This window comes from Pinus tabuliformis, chromosome 5_1 (genome assembly GCF_031772625.1).
Source record: "Pinus tabuliformis cultivar Carrire ecotype Pingquan chromosome 5_1, CPIR1, whole genome shotgun sequence".
NCBI classification, from domain to species: domain Eukaryota; kingdom Viridiplantae; phylum Streptophyta; class Pinopsida; order Pinales; family Pinaceae; genus Pinus; species Pinus tabuliformis.
The window spans coordinates 466,000,921-466,014,790 of NC_142305.1; positions in this window are offsets into that span (position 1 = coordinate 466,000,921).

A 13,870-nucleotide genomic window follows, 5' to 3' on the forward strand; every position below is an offset into this window, starting at 1 on the left:
ATTGTTATGCTAAATCTTAACAATCAACTCTTGGGTGGGATTTTTGTAAGTGTTTTATCATTGAAGTTACCTGATTCATTACGGTTCTTCTGAACTACTAAGGTAAATAAGATTGTTGAGATCAGTTTCAATAGGGTCTCTAAGAGGGGAAGGTTTGTAAGTAGGCTTATTAGATCTATCACCATCTTGGCTTGGTTTTGTTTAAGCTATATATTGGCTACTTTCCAATGGTAGATGAATTAAACTAAGTTCAATTAGTATTTGAACACATTAGGCTAAGTTCAAGCAATGAGTATTTGATCACTTTATGCTAAGTTCAAGTAGTCTTTGATTCACTTAATGTTGGTCCTACTCTATCCCACACTGCATTTTCCAAATAAGTTGCGATAACCATAAAAAATAAAATAACTTTGTTTGGGGTCAATTTTAATGAGCATTTTGAACAATTTAACTACGATTGCATGCGTTTTTCATTTCTTAAATCTTTTCATGATCTAATTAAGTAATTATTAAGAAATTGACTAAATATATTAAGCTTTAATTCATTTTCGATAACATGCATTGTAAAGTGGCCATACATTCCTTTGGTTTCTTCTCTTGAAGACTATCAAAGGTTATTTAAGGAACTGGTTGGTCATTATTTTGGCTTTTCTTTTGGCAATAATAAGTCAATCGATTTTCTCAAATTTTCGAGTAGGTGTAAACTAGTCCTTTCATTTTTGTGTGAAGAGAAGCCTTTATAATCAATGCCTACTAAACTAAATGGTAAATGCATAAATTAAGGGAAGTGATGAGATATACTATGAAAAGAAGGTTTCAAGTTATCTCCAAATTTTTATTCTATATTGGCCTAAAATAGACTCATTTAAATCACAATGTTACATAAATATGAAACTCTATTCATATAGTTACTAAATACCACCAACAACAACAATGTTACATAAATATGAGACTTTATTTATATAGTTACTAAATATTTTTTTAGCAACAAAAATTAACAACAAAAATATTTATTATTATCAACTAAATATTTCATCTAGACAATATTTTATACCTCTAGGTTATTCTCACCCTCCCATTGAGCTCACCCTCACCCTCATCGTGGGCTGTGAAATAAACCTCTTGACTTCAATAATTTATTCTAGGTTAATATTTTATTCATCCAAAAACACCACATACAAATCATTGCAAGAATGAAAACCTAGGCAGAATTTACATTATATTCTATTCAAAATTAGTTTATCTGAAAGAAGAACATAAAAAAACATTCCCTGGATGAGAACATACGTAGAATTTATATTATATTCCATTCGAAGTTAGAATTGTTTCATGACTATCCGTTCTCGTCCCATGATTTTGTGGAGCGGTAGGAAAAAACGGGCGCCCTGACCCTGTTTATGTTTTCGCAAATCTATATCTTTCGCCTGGTGACAAGGAGTCGGTAAATATAATATCAAATTCAAATGAGAAAAAACCGTTGTCAACGAAATTGCATTCGATCTCAGAGGACTTTTAATGAGTAAATTCAAACAACACGGGAGAATTATTGTATTAAAAAGCAGGCTTTAAAAGGCCAGCATCACCTTCCGTTTATATTAAAAATACTGTCTGCGAATTTTATGTTTATAACTGTATATGATTGTGCAGTACGATGAACGATGTAGTTCGAAGAGCGAGGAACATACAGACGAATTGTCATATAAATAAAATCAAAATGCCATTTCTTCGATATAGAATACAAACTTTCTTTCTCATCAGGATTTTAGGCATTTAATTTTCCACGCTGTACACGCTTTAAGACATTCAATCTCTACAACGTTGACTACCGACGATTCTAGCGACAATAGTTCTATGTAGGAACTTACAAACTTTTATTTGATGGATTGGTCAAAGACGTAACGTCTTAGAAAGATCGGCCTTCGGAATTTTGAACATCAGAAAATAGGTAACAATGGATTTGTTTTCGTAAATGGACCAGGCCACCGGCCAATTGACCATTCAGCTAAAAATGTAGTAACGCCGCTAATAAAAGTGAGCTTCAGAGTCCTAACGAAGCTATGCTTCTATAAATATAAAGCAATGTTTATCGTTTTCTAATGGTTTATGTGGAGACACTGATGTGAATATCCACCAAACTTGCCGAAACAGCGGTAGAGAAGGGTAATCCTCTTTAAATCTTGTAAAAAAAACATACGAAAGAGGTAGATTTATTTTTAAAACATATGAAAATGAACTCTCAGATTTCAATTTCATTGCTTTATATGGAAAGCCTATCCCAAAATATAGCTACCGTTTACAAACTGACTAATCCTTTGCAAATGCAAAGGCATCTACCAAGATACTAGTATCCTTCCCCTCTATACAAGTAACAAGTCCTGGCTTGTTCTTCTGTATACATTTATTTAGTTCACCTAAATGGAGTAGGACTATACACACTTGTAAATATCGAAAAAGTTATATAATGGAATACCGAAAAAGTTATATAAGGATGTAATTTTATTTTCATTCGAGTTAAATTAATAATTTTGTTAATTTAAAATAAATGATCATTATAATTATATGTATAAAATTTCGATGTTTTTTCTTAATTTTAGATTATCTTTATTTTCCTTAATTTTTAATCTATTAGGAATATGAGTTTTGATTTTTTCTAATAAATTGCTAATTTCAGCTCTACTTAAATTGCTAATTTCAGCTCTACTCACTTTATTAATTGTTCATGTGTTGATTTTAGAAAAAGAAACATAGATAAATGTATTTAATCTTATTAAAAATATTAGTTTTGAATTTTTCTAATAAATTACTAATTTAAGCTCTACTCACTTTATTAATCATTCATAAATTAACTTCAGAAATGCGACATAGATCAAAGATCTCTAGAGAACCTAATTGTGACATTACCCATAAGATTAAGTACATATATCCATTCACTCTAATATTGTGAATCAAAAGGGATTTTAAGTGTATTTAAATTGAAATAATGTAGCTTAGTCATTTTTACATTTTACATTATAATGAAATCTTTTTATATAATATTCAATGCTTACATCTTCTTTTATGCCACTTTAAATATATATTTTTATAAATCTTGTTTGATACAATTGGCTTGATATTTCGTAAGAGTTGTTTGACTTATTTAATAACAACATTTGATAGTACTAGTTTTGAATCACATAAACTAACACAAAGATGAATCTTTAAGACCAATTGGAACAACTTGAGTGTTTTTGGCATCAAGAGAATAATCATAAATGTGACATAATTCAACAAATTCAAAAAGGAAATTTTCAAGACCTTAGTTGGATCCAAAATGGGAAATCCACAATGTCTTAAACGCTTGGTCTTCCTAAGCCACCTATTCATTATTTTCCTTCTTCTTCAGCTATATCACCTGGTAGAGATTACTCTGATGAAATAGAATATGTTGGTTCTTGCATTGGATTATCGTCAAATGATATTTCTAATTGTTAGCCCATGATCAATTATTCATCCATTTGATAAGATGAAGGTATGGAAATTTCTTGTGGACTAGATACTTCTATAACTCTCTCTTCTTCTTTGGCTTTTCCTTTTTCTTATTATCTTCATCCTCTAATTCTGCAAACATATGGACTAGTGCATGGTGACCATATCAGTGCACCATGAACTGGATTTCATGGAGTGGTTGGTGGGGTAGTCCTCTCTCCAATAAATCTACCTCTAGGATCTTTATATCAATCCATGTATTCTATTTACCATGATTTGAATTGAGATGAATTTCTATTTTCCATTAAAGCTAATACTATAAAGAAACTAAATCTTTTTAAAAATCCCTTGCTAACGGCAAAAAAAATGTTTCATGATTTGTATGGTTAAAATTCAGTTACATTAAATTATTGGACATGGACAATTTCTTGTGAAGTCCACACAATATACGTGCGTGATTTGGTTTATCAATGCTCTATTGTAATCAAGTAAGAATTCTGCATTGATTATTAGTAGGAAGTAGTATTAGGTAAACTATATAATAATATGCAATACATGGGAGAGTAAAGAGATACAAAGTACTCGAGAGAGATAAAAACAACACTAGTATTAATCTATCCTCAACAACAAATATAACTAGTACACAGAGTTGAGTACATCCATATTTATATCCTTAATAGACAATTACAACAATTTAATTGTATCAACTAAATTAACCAGATTGACTTTGTGAGTCGGCTTGATTAGGGAGTTGGCCAAATTACAATATATTCTTTAATAAGTCGACTTCACTCAGCTAGTTGACTCAGTTGACTAACCCCTTGAACATATACCCCACCTTCAATTTCTTCTCCATCCTAAAGGAGCACATGTGGAGAATTACAAACTCTCAGAAGTATAATGGAAGAGGACAAAATAATGAAAGAGAGAGAATAAAAAAATTATGTTGGTTGGATGATGAAAAATCATTTTTTTGTCAGCATCGAGGGTTGTGTTTCGACCTTTTCTCTTGTTTGCTTCTTAATTGACCTCGTAGATTGGTTTTCCTTTGATGATCGTGCTCCTCCCAAGTGACTTAAAATATGAATTCATCTTCTCTTCCTTTACCCTAGAAACTAGTTGGAACCATCGACCTCTAATTCTAGAATGTTAGATTATTAATGAGGTGTTTGTCTGCATTCCAACATGCTTGGTCAAATAATTTGAACTTGGGGCATGGTGGAGTGGGTTGAGATGATGGTGAGTGGACAAAGGCTTGTCCAAAGGTCATATGATATATTACTCGTGTGATTGTTTGAAATGTTGGTCGAATATCAACGAATTATTCATAGATGTTGGTTGAAAATATTTCTTGATGTATACTTCCTCTTCTAATACTTCTCTTGCAGTCATTCTCACACAAAAGGATGATCAAGGGAATGTGCATCCTATTTCATTCACGAGTTCTAGTTTCAAAGGACCTGAGTTGCACTTCCCCACCATTGATAAACAAGTGTATGCAATATACAAAGAAGTAAAACATTTCGGGCCATATCTTCTGAAAAATTACGTCATCATCTTTGTACCTTACCTAGTAGTCAGATCGTTGTTTGTTTTACAAGAATGGAAGAACCCCAAGTTAAAATTTCATGTAATAAAGTTAATAAAGGAAAAATAATACCAATGTAATGGGATATGTATTCGAAGCTAAATGTTAGGAAAAACACAGTGATCAAGGATCAGTTGTGATTAATTAATGTCTTTGGAAATTGCCAGGGCATTAGCAAAGGAAAAGTGGCATTAATTGGTATTTATTTATCAAAATAATGGAAAATAAGAGAAAATGAAGGTGAAAGGTCACAAAACTGCATGTGAGGAAAATTGAAGGAAAAATAGAGGAAAATTAAGAACATGAACGCCTCAATGATAAAAAATCTTATGAGGATCAGTTCATAGCTTTTATTAGTTCAATTTTGAAGCTATCTCTCTATTCTATCATTCCCTCATACTCTTGCACACTTAGAGTTTTCTTGGAATACTCTTGGAGTAATTTGACATACTTTGGATTTGGAGAAAAATGGAAAAGGAAAAGAAAGAAAGAACAAGGGGACTGTTCGGTGATTTAATTATGAGTTAAATGCCTATTATTAATTGTCAACCCAGGGTTCGTAGAACTGATGAGGTATACTTGTACTATATGTACTAGGTGGTTACTTATCAGAATAGATTAATCTAATGCAATTAAAACTAATTACAAAGTTAATTAAGTCAATCTAATCCAAATCAAACCAAACATAAAGAAATTGAAATCACACTTGCATAAAGAAAACCACACTTGTTTGAAGATGAAATCACACTTGCATAAATGAAATCACGCTTGCAGAGTTGAAATCATGCCACACTTGCATAAATCAAATCACACTTGCAAAATTGAAATCATGCTTTCTGAATTGAAATTAGACCACACTTCCAAAATTGAAATCACACTTGCTAAAAAGAAAAGCACACTTGAATAAAATGAAAAAAAAACACTTTTTGAGAATAAATGATATAAAAAAACTACATTATGTTACAAATATGTACAAATATATGAAAATTGTGGTTAATGGGGGCCCTCCATTCCTTAGCAAGCACATTGAAGAACTGTCATATCTTGGAGATCAAAGAGGTAGTATGTATTTGATAAAATGAAGTTACAAGATATTACAAGGATTCTTTCTCCTTACTTTACAAATAACATCTTGGATGGAACTTGGAACCTCCAACTAGCAACTCTAACACCTAACAACTGACAACAACACTAGCTAGTTACAATTGACAACCCTTTGTATGAAGGGTTCACTCTTATCTATAAAAAAATTAAGGCTAACTATTCAATAAATATAGATCCTTAGATCTCTCCTAAATCCACATTTAACTCTTGTGGTTACAACCAATCTCCTAAAAATGTAAGATACAAATCCTCTCATCCATGATTCTTTTCCTTTGGATGTGCATAGTTAATGATCCACATCTTCTACAATTATTCCACAAACCCTCATGAGTTGAAATTTGAAATTCGGATTTGTGGTTGGATGGCCAAGAAAGAATATTCTAGAATCTCCAAGTAGGCATACAATATCAAAAAACTCATGACACTTTTAGATATATATGAGAAAATGTTAATTTCCTAACATTTAATCACAAATTCACTTAAAATACTTAATATCAATTACTTGGAAAATAATAATAGTAAACCCGTATGATTATGAAAATGGTTACTAAACGTAGGGTTATGGAGTTACAGAGTTATGGAATGAGGGTAAAATGGTGGAAATGAAGGTGAAGGTGGATGAAATTTTGGAGACCCAACAGGGAGAATAGGATCAGTAGCTACAACGGGAATGACTTACAGGTAACATGTTTCATATATGATCTCCTGGATGGTTTATGGATGCATCACATATGAATGTGATTATTTGGTTATGATTTGGCACTGGCATGGAGTATTGCCTAGATATACAATGTTTTAGCCTTGCCTTTCCATTTCCTCGATAGCCATGTTGTTGTGGGTTTTTCCACTGATTTTTTTTGTGACTGGTGCTCATAATTCCTTATGGTTTTCAGTTGGAATAAACTCTCTAGATCCATTGAAGAGCTTGGGTTTAGTTACTACTCCTAGATCCTAGGTTGGAAAAGTGATCTTGAGCCCTCGCTTAGTTTAGCAACTAGTCTTGGAGTCAAGTTGGACAAATTCTCTAGAGCCTTGGAATTATGTGGGTTGAGTTCCTAGTTCCTAGAGCCCTCAAAAACTAGGTATAGATTGATCTTATTAGTGTTAGTGATGCCCAACCGTTAGGTGGAATCACTAATTTAGGGTTGAGGTGGTTTTTCCCCTGGAAGCCCTAGTTTGGTTTTGTTTGGTTTATTTGAAGAGATCGCACATTTACACTTGGAATATGGCGTGATGGTGATTGGTTGAAAGAGAGATTTGGTTCAGCCTAATCTATCATCGTGTGGTATGTGGATTCGTCGACTTAGTTGTACGTGGAATTCCTCGACTTGGTTGGATTTTCACATGTTAATAAGATCTCTTTTCCTATTGTATTCTATGAGTACTTATACTTGATATTTTATGGTTTTATGGATGTTCTATCATGGTTTATATGTTTTTCATTTCACTTGTTATATGTTGGTTATATGATGTATATTATCTATGGCTCTTGATATATTTTGATTGGTTTATGAATGGTTAATGAGTGCATGAGATAACATATGTTATTGAAGATATTATGAGAGGTGGTGATTCTTAAATAAGTATCAGACCATTATGTTTAGATATGCATTCATGACATATAGATTACATGTTCTCAATATGTTTGACGAAATGACTATCATGGTTAGGCCTATTTAGGTCAATTATTTGATCAATTTTTGTATGAATGGATTTCTCTTGATGACATTTATTATTCTGGAAAGTCTCACTTAGTTATGGGCAATGGTTTGGAGCTTGAATTGGAATTTATGCTCAGAATATGGGACCACACCCTCTGAATCAAAGAAATTGTGTTGCAACGACATGGACACACTATTGTGCATGCAGTTTGTTATAGACAAATTTGTGCCTTACAGCAACAAGCATGAATTGTCAAAATATTTATCATGGGTTGCAAGATGGGGCCATCCAAGGTATTAAAATCTTAAAGGATATCAATATGATCTCTAGAAAGCAAATCAGTCCAACCATTAGGAGGCCACTTTTGTTACAGGGCAGAAATATATATTGGAGAAATTCATATCATGCCATTGTAAAGATGGCTAGAATATCATGCATAAAAGCTTTAAAAGCCACTTCCAAACCACAACAGGGGGATTGGCTCTGGCCACCCCAGTTTTGTAATAAATTTTTTAGATCAGTAATAAGTATTAAGAACATCTTTTAATTACCAAAATAAAACAAGTTCGTATCACTATTGATATCAAAGAACATTGCAGAGCAAGGCAACTTTGCAGAGAAAAATGTAGATCTAAATAAGAGAGAAATCATGTTTAAAATGTTAGAAGGTGGTGATGTGAAAGGAAAAGGAATGCATACCAGGCTTCACAGAACCCTCATGTCTGGCCTTGGTTCAAAGGCCATAGCACTGCCTTTCCATAAAGTGCAACAATGGAAATTACAATTTGAACTCCATATAATAAATTTTTTTTGTTGATTTCTAACAGGCAGGTGCTAAAAAAGTTGTTATCTCAACTCCAAGCAAGGATGTGCCTATGTTTGTTGTTGGGGTTAATGAGCACCAATACAAATCTGATTTGAACATTGTTTCAAATGCAAGCTGTACTATACAGAACCCAACTGTGCCACAGTTGTGTAACAAAAATGCTTAGCCAGGTGGATGGGATTAAAACAAAATTGAAAAGGCCAACTTGAAGTCCGAAATCGTAGCTATATCCAATACAAATCTGATTTAAACCAAAGGAACCAAGGGAGTGGAGAATCCATTGTGAAATTTCTGACATTTTAGCTTCTAATGGTTCCATAATGGTTTCAATCATGAATCCATTGTGAAATTTCTGGAATTTTAGCTTCTAATTGTTCAATAATGAATCCATTGTGCATTGTTCCAATTGTAGAAAATTCTAGCCCCAAGTGATTCTTTCCCTTATGATCTCAATCAAACAAATTAATTATTGAATTTAATTAATGTAGAAATTAATTTCGGACCATATCAATAATCATAAAATAGCTGGAAAAGTAAATAGGAAGCATAAAATAATTTTCACATAGACATGTAATTTCTCTTTTAGAATCAGCTTCTAATTCCTTATTTAAAGGCTGCAATAAAACCTCCAGAATCTACGTGCCAATCTAGCAGCTCCACAATTAATCAAACTCACCTCAGAAATAGATCTGCACAAAAACCGAGAAGAAACAACCTACAGGGAAAACTGTATAGCCTGCTATATGGTCTATTGTAGTACACCATACTGTTGTACAGATCTATACAACTATACAAAATTGACATTTTTGACTGATAAGCAATTACATTCCTCCTCCCTTACAGTGACTATTGAGAAAGTTCCAAGAAAGTTACTCTCACTATTCAAAGGAATAAGAAACTTTACTCTGTTTTTTCTTGGGTTCAAAGAAAACTAAAGAGTTTAGAACCTTCTTTATAGTTTCTCTCACATCAAAGAAATAAGAAACTTTTCTCTCAGTTTTTTCTTTGGTTCAAAGAAAACTCAGAGATTTAGTTGCTGGAATAAACATATAACCCGACTCACCAAATCTGAAATGATTTAGGTGCCAATTTACAGTTGGACTCCCACCAAATTGACTCCATTTATTATCCTAGGATTCAGGATTGTGTACCTAAAAGTTGATAAATGATATTTGAGGTAACTAAGGAGTTGTCACATGTAATACCGCTCCCTCCCTACATGAGCAAGGAGATTTGGCAATAGCATGTCTTCTTTGGCTCTTTCTCAATTTATAAAATTGACACTGTTGACTGATATCGACATAACCAACCCTATTCTAAGTTGAAACTTCTTTCAAATTGAGCAGTCACCTATGAAAGGTTACCTTAAAATTGCTCCATAGTTGTGACTATTCGAAATTGACGAGGTGATTAAAAAATAACATGTTTGTTTTCAGTTTCTTTGGAGAACAATCTATTCTATGATTTTTTTTTTGTGGTGCATGCAAACAAATTTCAAAGGCTATTAACATATCTAATTTTATAAATTTGAAATGGTATAAAGTGCAACAATGGAAATTACAATTTGAGCTCCATATAATAATTTTTTTTGTTGATTTCTAACAGGCAGGTGCTAAAAAAGTTGTTATCTCAGCTCCAAGCAAGGATGTGCCTATGTTTGTTGTTGGGGTTAATGAGCACTAATAGAAATATGATTTGAACATTGTTTCAAATGCAAGTTGTACTATACAGAACCCAAGTGTGCCACAGTTGTGTAACAAAAATGCTTAGCTAGGTCAAAAAGCAATAAATTAGATGTCACAAGATTAAAGCTAAAGATAAGACAAAAGAATACTAATATGGAATGGAATTTCAACAAAGGGATATGCCATTTTGGAAACATACCCTATAACATCACATAGGTCACAATCAAAAGCTGAAGATGGTCCATGAGGCATGCCATTAAAGCCGCCAGCAATGATGGCACTGCACAAAGGAAGTTTGTGCAAGGAGGCTATCACATCAACCCAAGAACTTGCACTCCAAAGCCAACTTCCAATTGGTAAATCTTTCTGTGCGAGAAATGCTTTATGAACTATCTCAAATACTGAGATTCAAACTTATTGATGCCTTATTGGATTAATCCGTACATTCTTTCTACAAAGGCAATGATCACTAAATTGAGAATTTATATCAACACAACAATGTGTCGCAGGTAGACATTTTTCCATAGGGAGCAGTTTGTGTAAAATGGATCTTAACATGTCAATTAAGGTTCTCGCACCTTTTTCCACAAAACATACGCATTCATCACTACATTGAGAATTAATTTCAATACAACAATGTGTCACCAGAGCAAGGTTGAGTTTGGTTTAGGGCTTGGTCTAAGGCCAATAAAGGAGATCGAGCCATGTTGATGTAACCCTTGAAGGAGGTTGAGTGCCATAGCATGTGTGAATAGAGTGCACAAGGGCAAGATTGAAGGGTTTAGATGAGTGAGAATAGAACCAAAATAGCAACTCATCTGTGCCTACATTAGCTCAAGAAGGAGATGCAGAATCTTAAGAGAAATTGTAGCAAGAAGAAGCATAAGTTTATGGTATGTTTTTTGGCTCTAAAATCTAGGAGCTCCACAATTAATCAAACTCACCTTAGAAATAGATCTGCACAAAGACCGAGAAGAAACAACCTACAAGGAAAACTGTATAGCCCGCTATATGGTCTATTGTAGTACACCATACTGCTGTACAGATCGAAGGTTGGGAAACATTATGAGCTCTCTATCACAGTACTTGGACCGCAATTCTCTCCTACCTTCCCACTCCTCGACTGTTTAATGATTAGCTTCTGCTGCTTATGAATCTCGGCACTGATTTCCATTTCTGACTTTGATTTCTTTCTTGACAGGTAATTCGATTTGGGTATGGGATGCTACACCATACTAATTCCTTGAATGCTTTTCAAAAGTTGTAGAAATGCCCACAAGGTGTCTGGTGGTGTTGACTTCATGGGCAGCAAAGCGTTGTACTAATTCCATAAATGGCTTTCACAAATGCAGAAATCTCCACAATGTTCAAGAGATGGATATAAAAAAATACTGTGCCTCCTGGGATTGACTTAATGGACAACAATACTATGTGCAGCAATGTCGATGGCTATGCAACAAGTAATCAATAAAACCGTTGAATTGTGAATCAATTTTACAGAAATATTCTTCAACCAGTGGCTCTAACCAGGCCTCTCCGAGTTGCAATCTGCCTAAATTTAATTCACAGAGGCATAAATTCCATTCGCATAGATCCTCTGCTACCAATCTCAATGTTGGATTTGGGCGATGACCATCTCATCTCTATGATAGAAAATGCCAAGAATGGTTGAATAGTGGCCACTGGGAGTGACACTGATGTAGCAAAGGTGGCAGATTTTGGCAAATTCTTCGGAGAGATATCAAAAGCAACTTTGATTACAGCTGGGCATGCAACTTGCAACGCAGGAACAATAGCTGTCAACAACAGTTATTTTGCAACATGAGCACTGATCGTTGCTGGGGTTCTTGATAGGGCAGCCAAAGCTACTACTAATTTTGGTAATAGGAATAATGCAACAAAGAAGTAGACTTGAAGTATTATGGCACTATCAAGTTAGAACTGTAATGTAGTGGTGTTGGCCTTCAGGTTTATCTGTCTCATAATTAAGTATGTATGTAATGTTGTAAGTTCTTGTCCATAAGGACATGTGAGTGTGTAAGAAACTGCTAAAAATATTTGAAAGCATCTTCTGTAATCATGACCATGCAGCTATGTGGGGTAGAGTCAAAGTCGTTGGTGGGAATGTGTGATATTGTGTAGAATCAAAGTCATTGGTGAGAATATGTGATATTGTGGAATATCTACGACCTGCAAATAATATGTCATAAATAAGGATGGTTCAAATGGCAAGATTCAAATGGAAAGATCACATAGATTAAGGATTCTCTTTAAATTATTTAGGTAGTATAAATGAAATTTATTAGATAAATTGGTTTCAAATATATGTTATGGAAATGAAATTTAAGAAACAGGGAAAATAAAACCTCGTTATGGTGCAAATATCGCCTCTGTGGATTCATCTATCAGAGGTAAGCATTTTCTTGAATGACTATGCTAAGCTTGCAGGGTGTTATACAATTATTGTTGATTGCACCGTGGAGAATAAGGGATTTTTATCAGAAATGCATATGCCTATTTTTCTTCATGATAAGAATGTTTAGATTGCCTTGTATTTCCATTGAATTTCTTTATTTTCTTGTATGATAGTTTATTCAAATAATTTATAGTGATCATTGTGATGATTCCATGATAAGAGAAAAAACTCCAATACTAAAACTTCAATCAAAATTTCCAATCTGTTTAAATACATCTGTTGAATGGTGAACTCAAAGACCACAAACATGGCATATCAGAAGATAACTAGATCTAATAATTCAGTAACATGAATATAGTGGACAACACACAGTAGTTTGAAACAACAGTTAATATTTTCTTATCCACACAATATAAGTTACACTGTGTAGTTTGAAACAACGGTTTATATTTTCTTATCCACACAATATAAGCCTAACTACAATGCTCTCCCAACTTGACATGATAAGAAAGGAAACAGAAATTACAAAAATATCTCTCTATCAAAGGAATCATTAGCCAATATAACAAATAATCATTCCTCAAGAGATGTTCCCTACTTAGCATGTGAATCTCCCATCATAAATGGCTCATAATGTGAGAGGTATCGGTCACAACTTTCATATAATATGTCATAAACTTACATTGGTCAGAAATAGAATATTCCAAGCATCTATATGGAAGGAATTTTCATATACATTCACTCTACTCATTCTAGCTATATATAAGTCTAACTACAATGCTCTCCCAACTTGACTTGACAAGAAAGGAAACATAAATTACAAAAATATCTCTCTGTCAAAGGAATAATTAGCCAATATAACAAATAATCGTTCCTCAAGAGATGTTCCCTACTTAGCATGTGAATCTCCCATCATAAATGGCTCATAATGTGAGAGGTATCGGTCACAACTTTCATATAATATGTCATAAACTTACATTGGTCAGAAATAGAAGATGCCAAGCATCTATATGGAAGGAATTTTCATAGATCTATAATTCGTCCTGCAAATCTTCAAAAGTCATCTGCCCCTCCTCTTCAAAACTCATCTGCCCCTTTTTTTAGGAGAACAACTCTGAGCAACC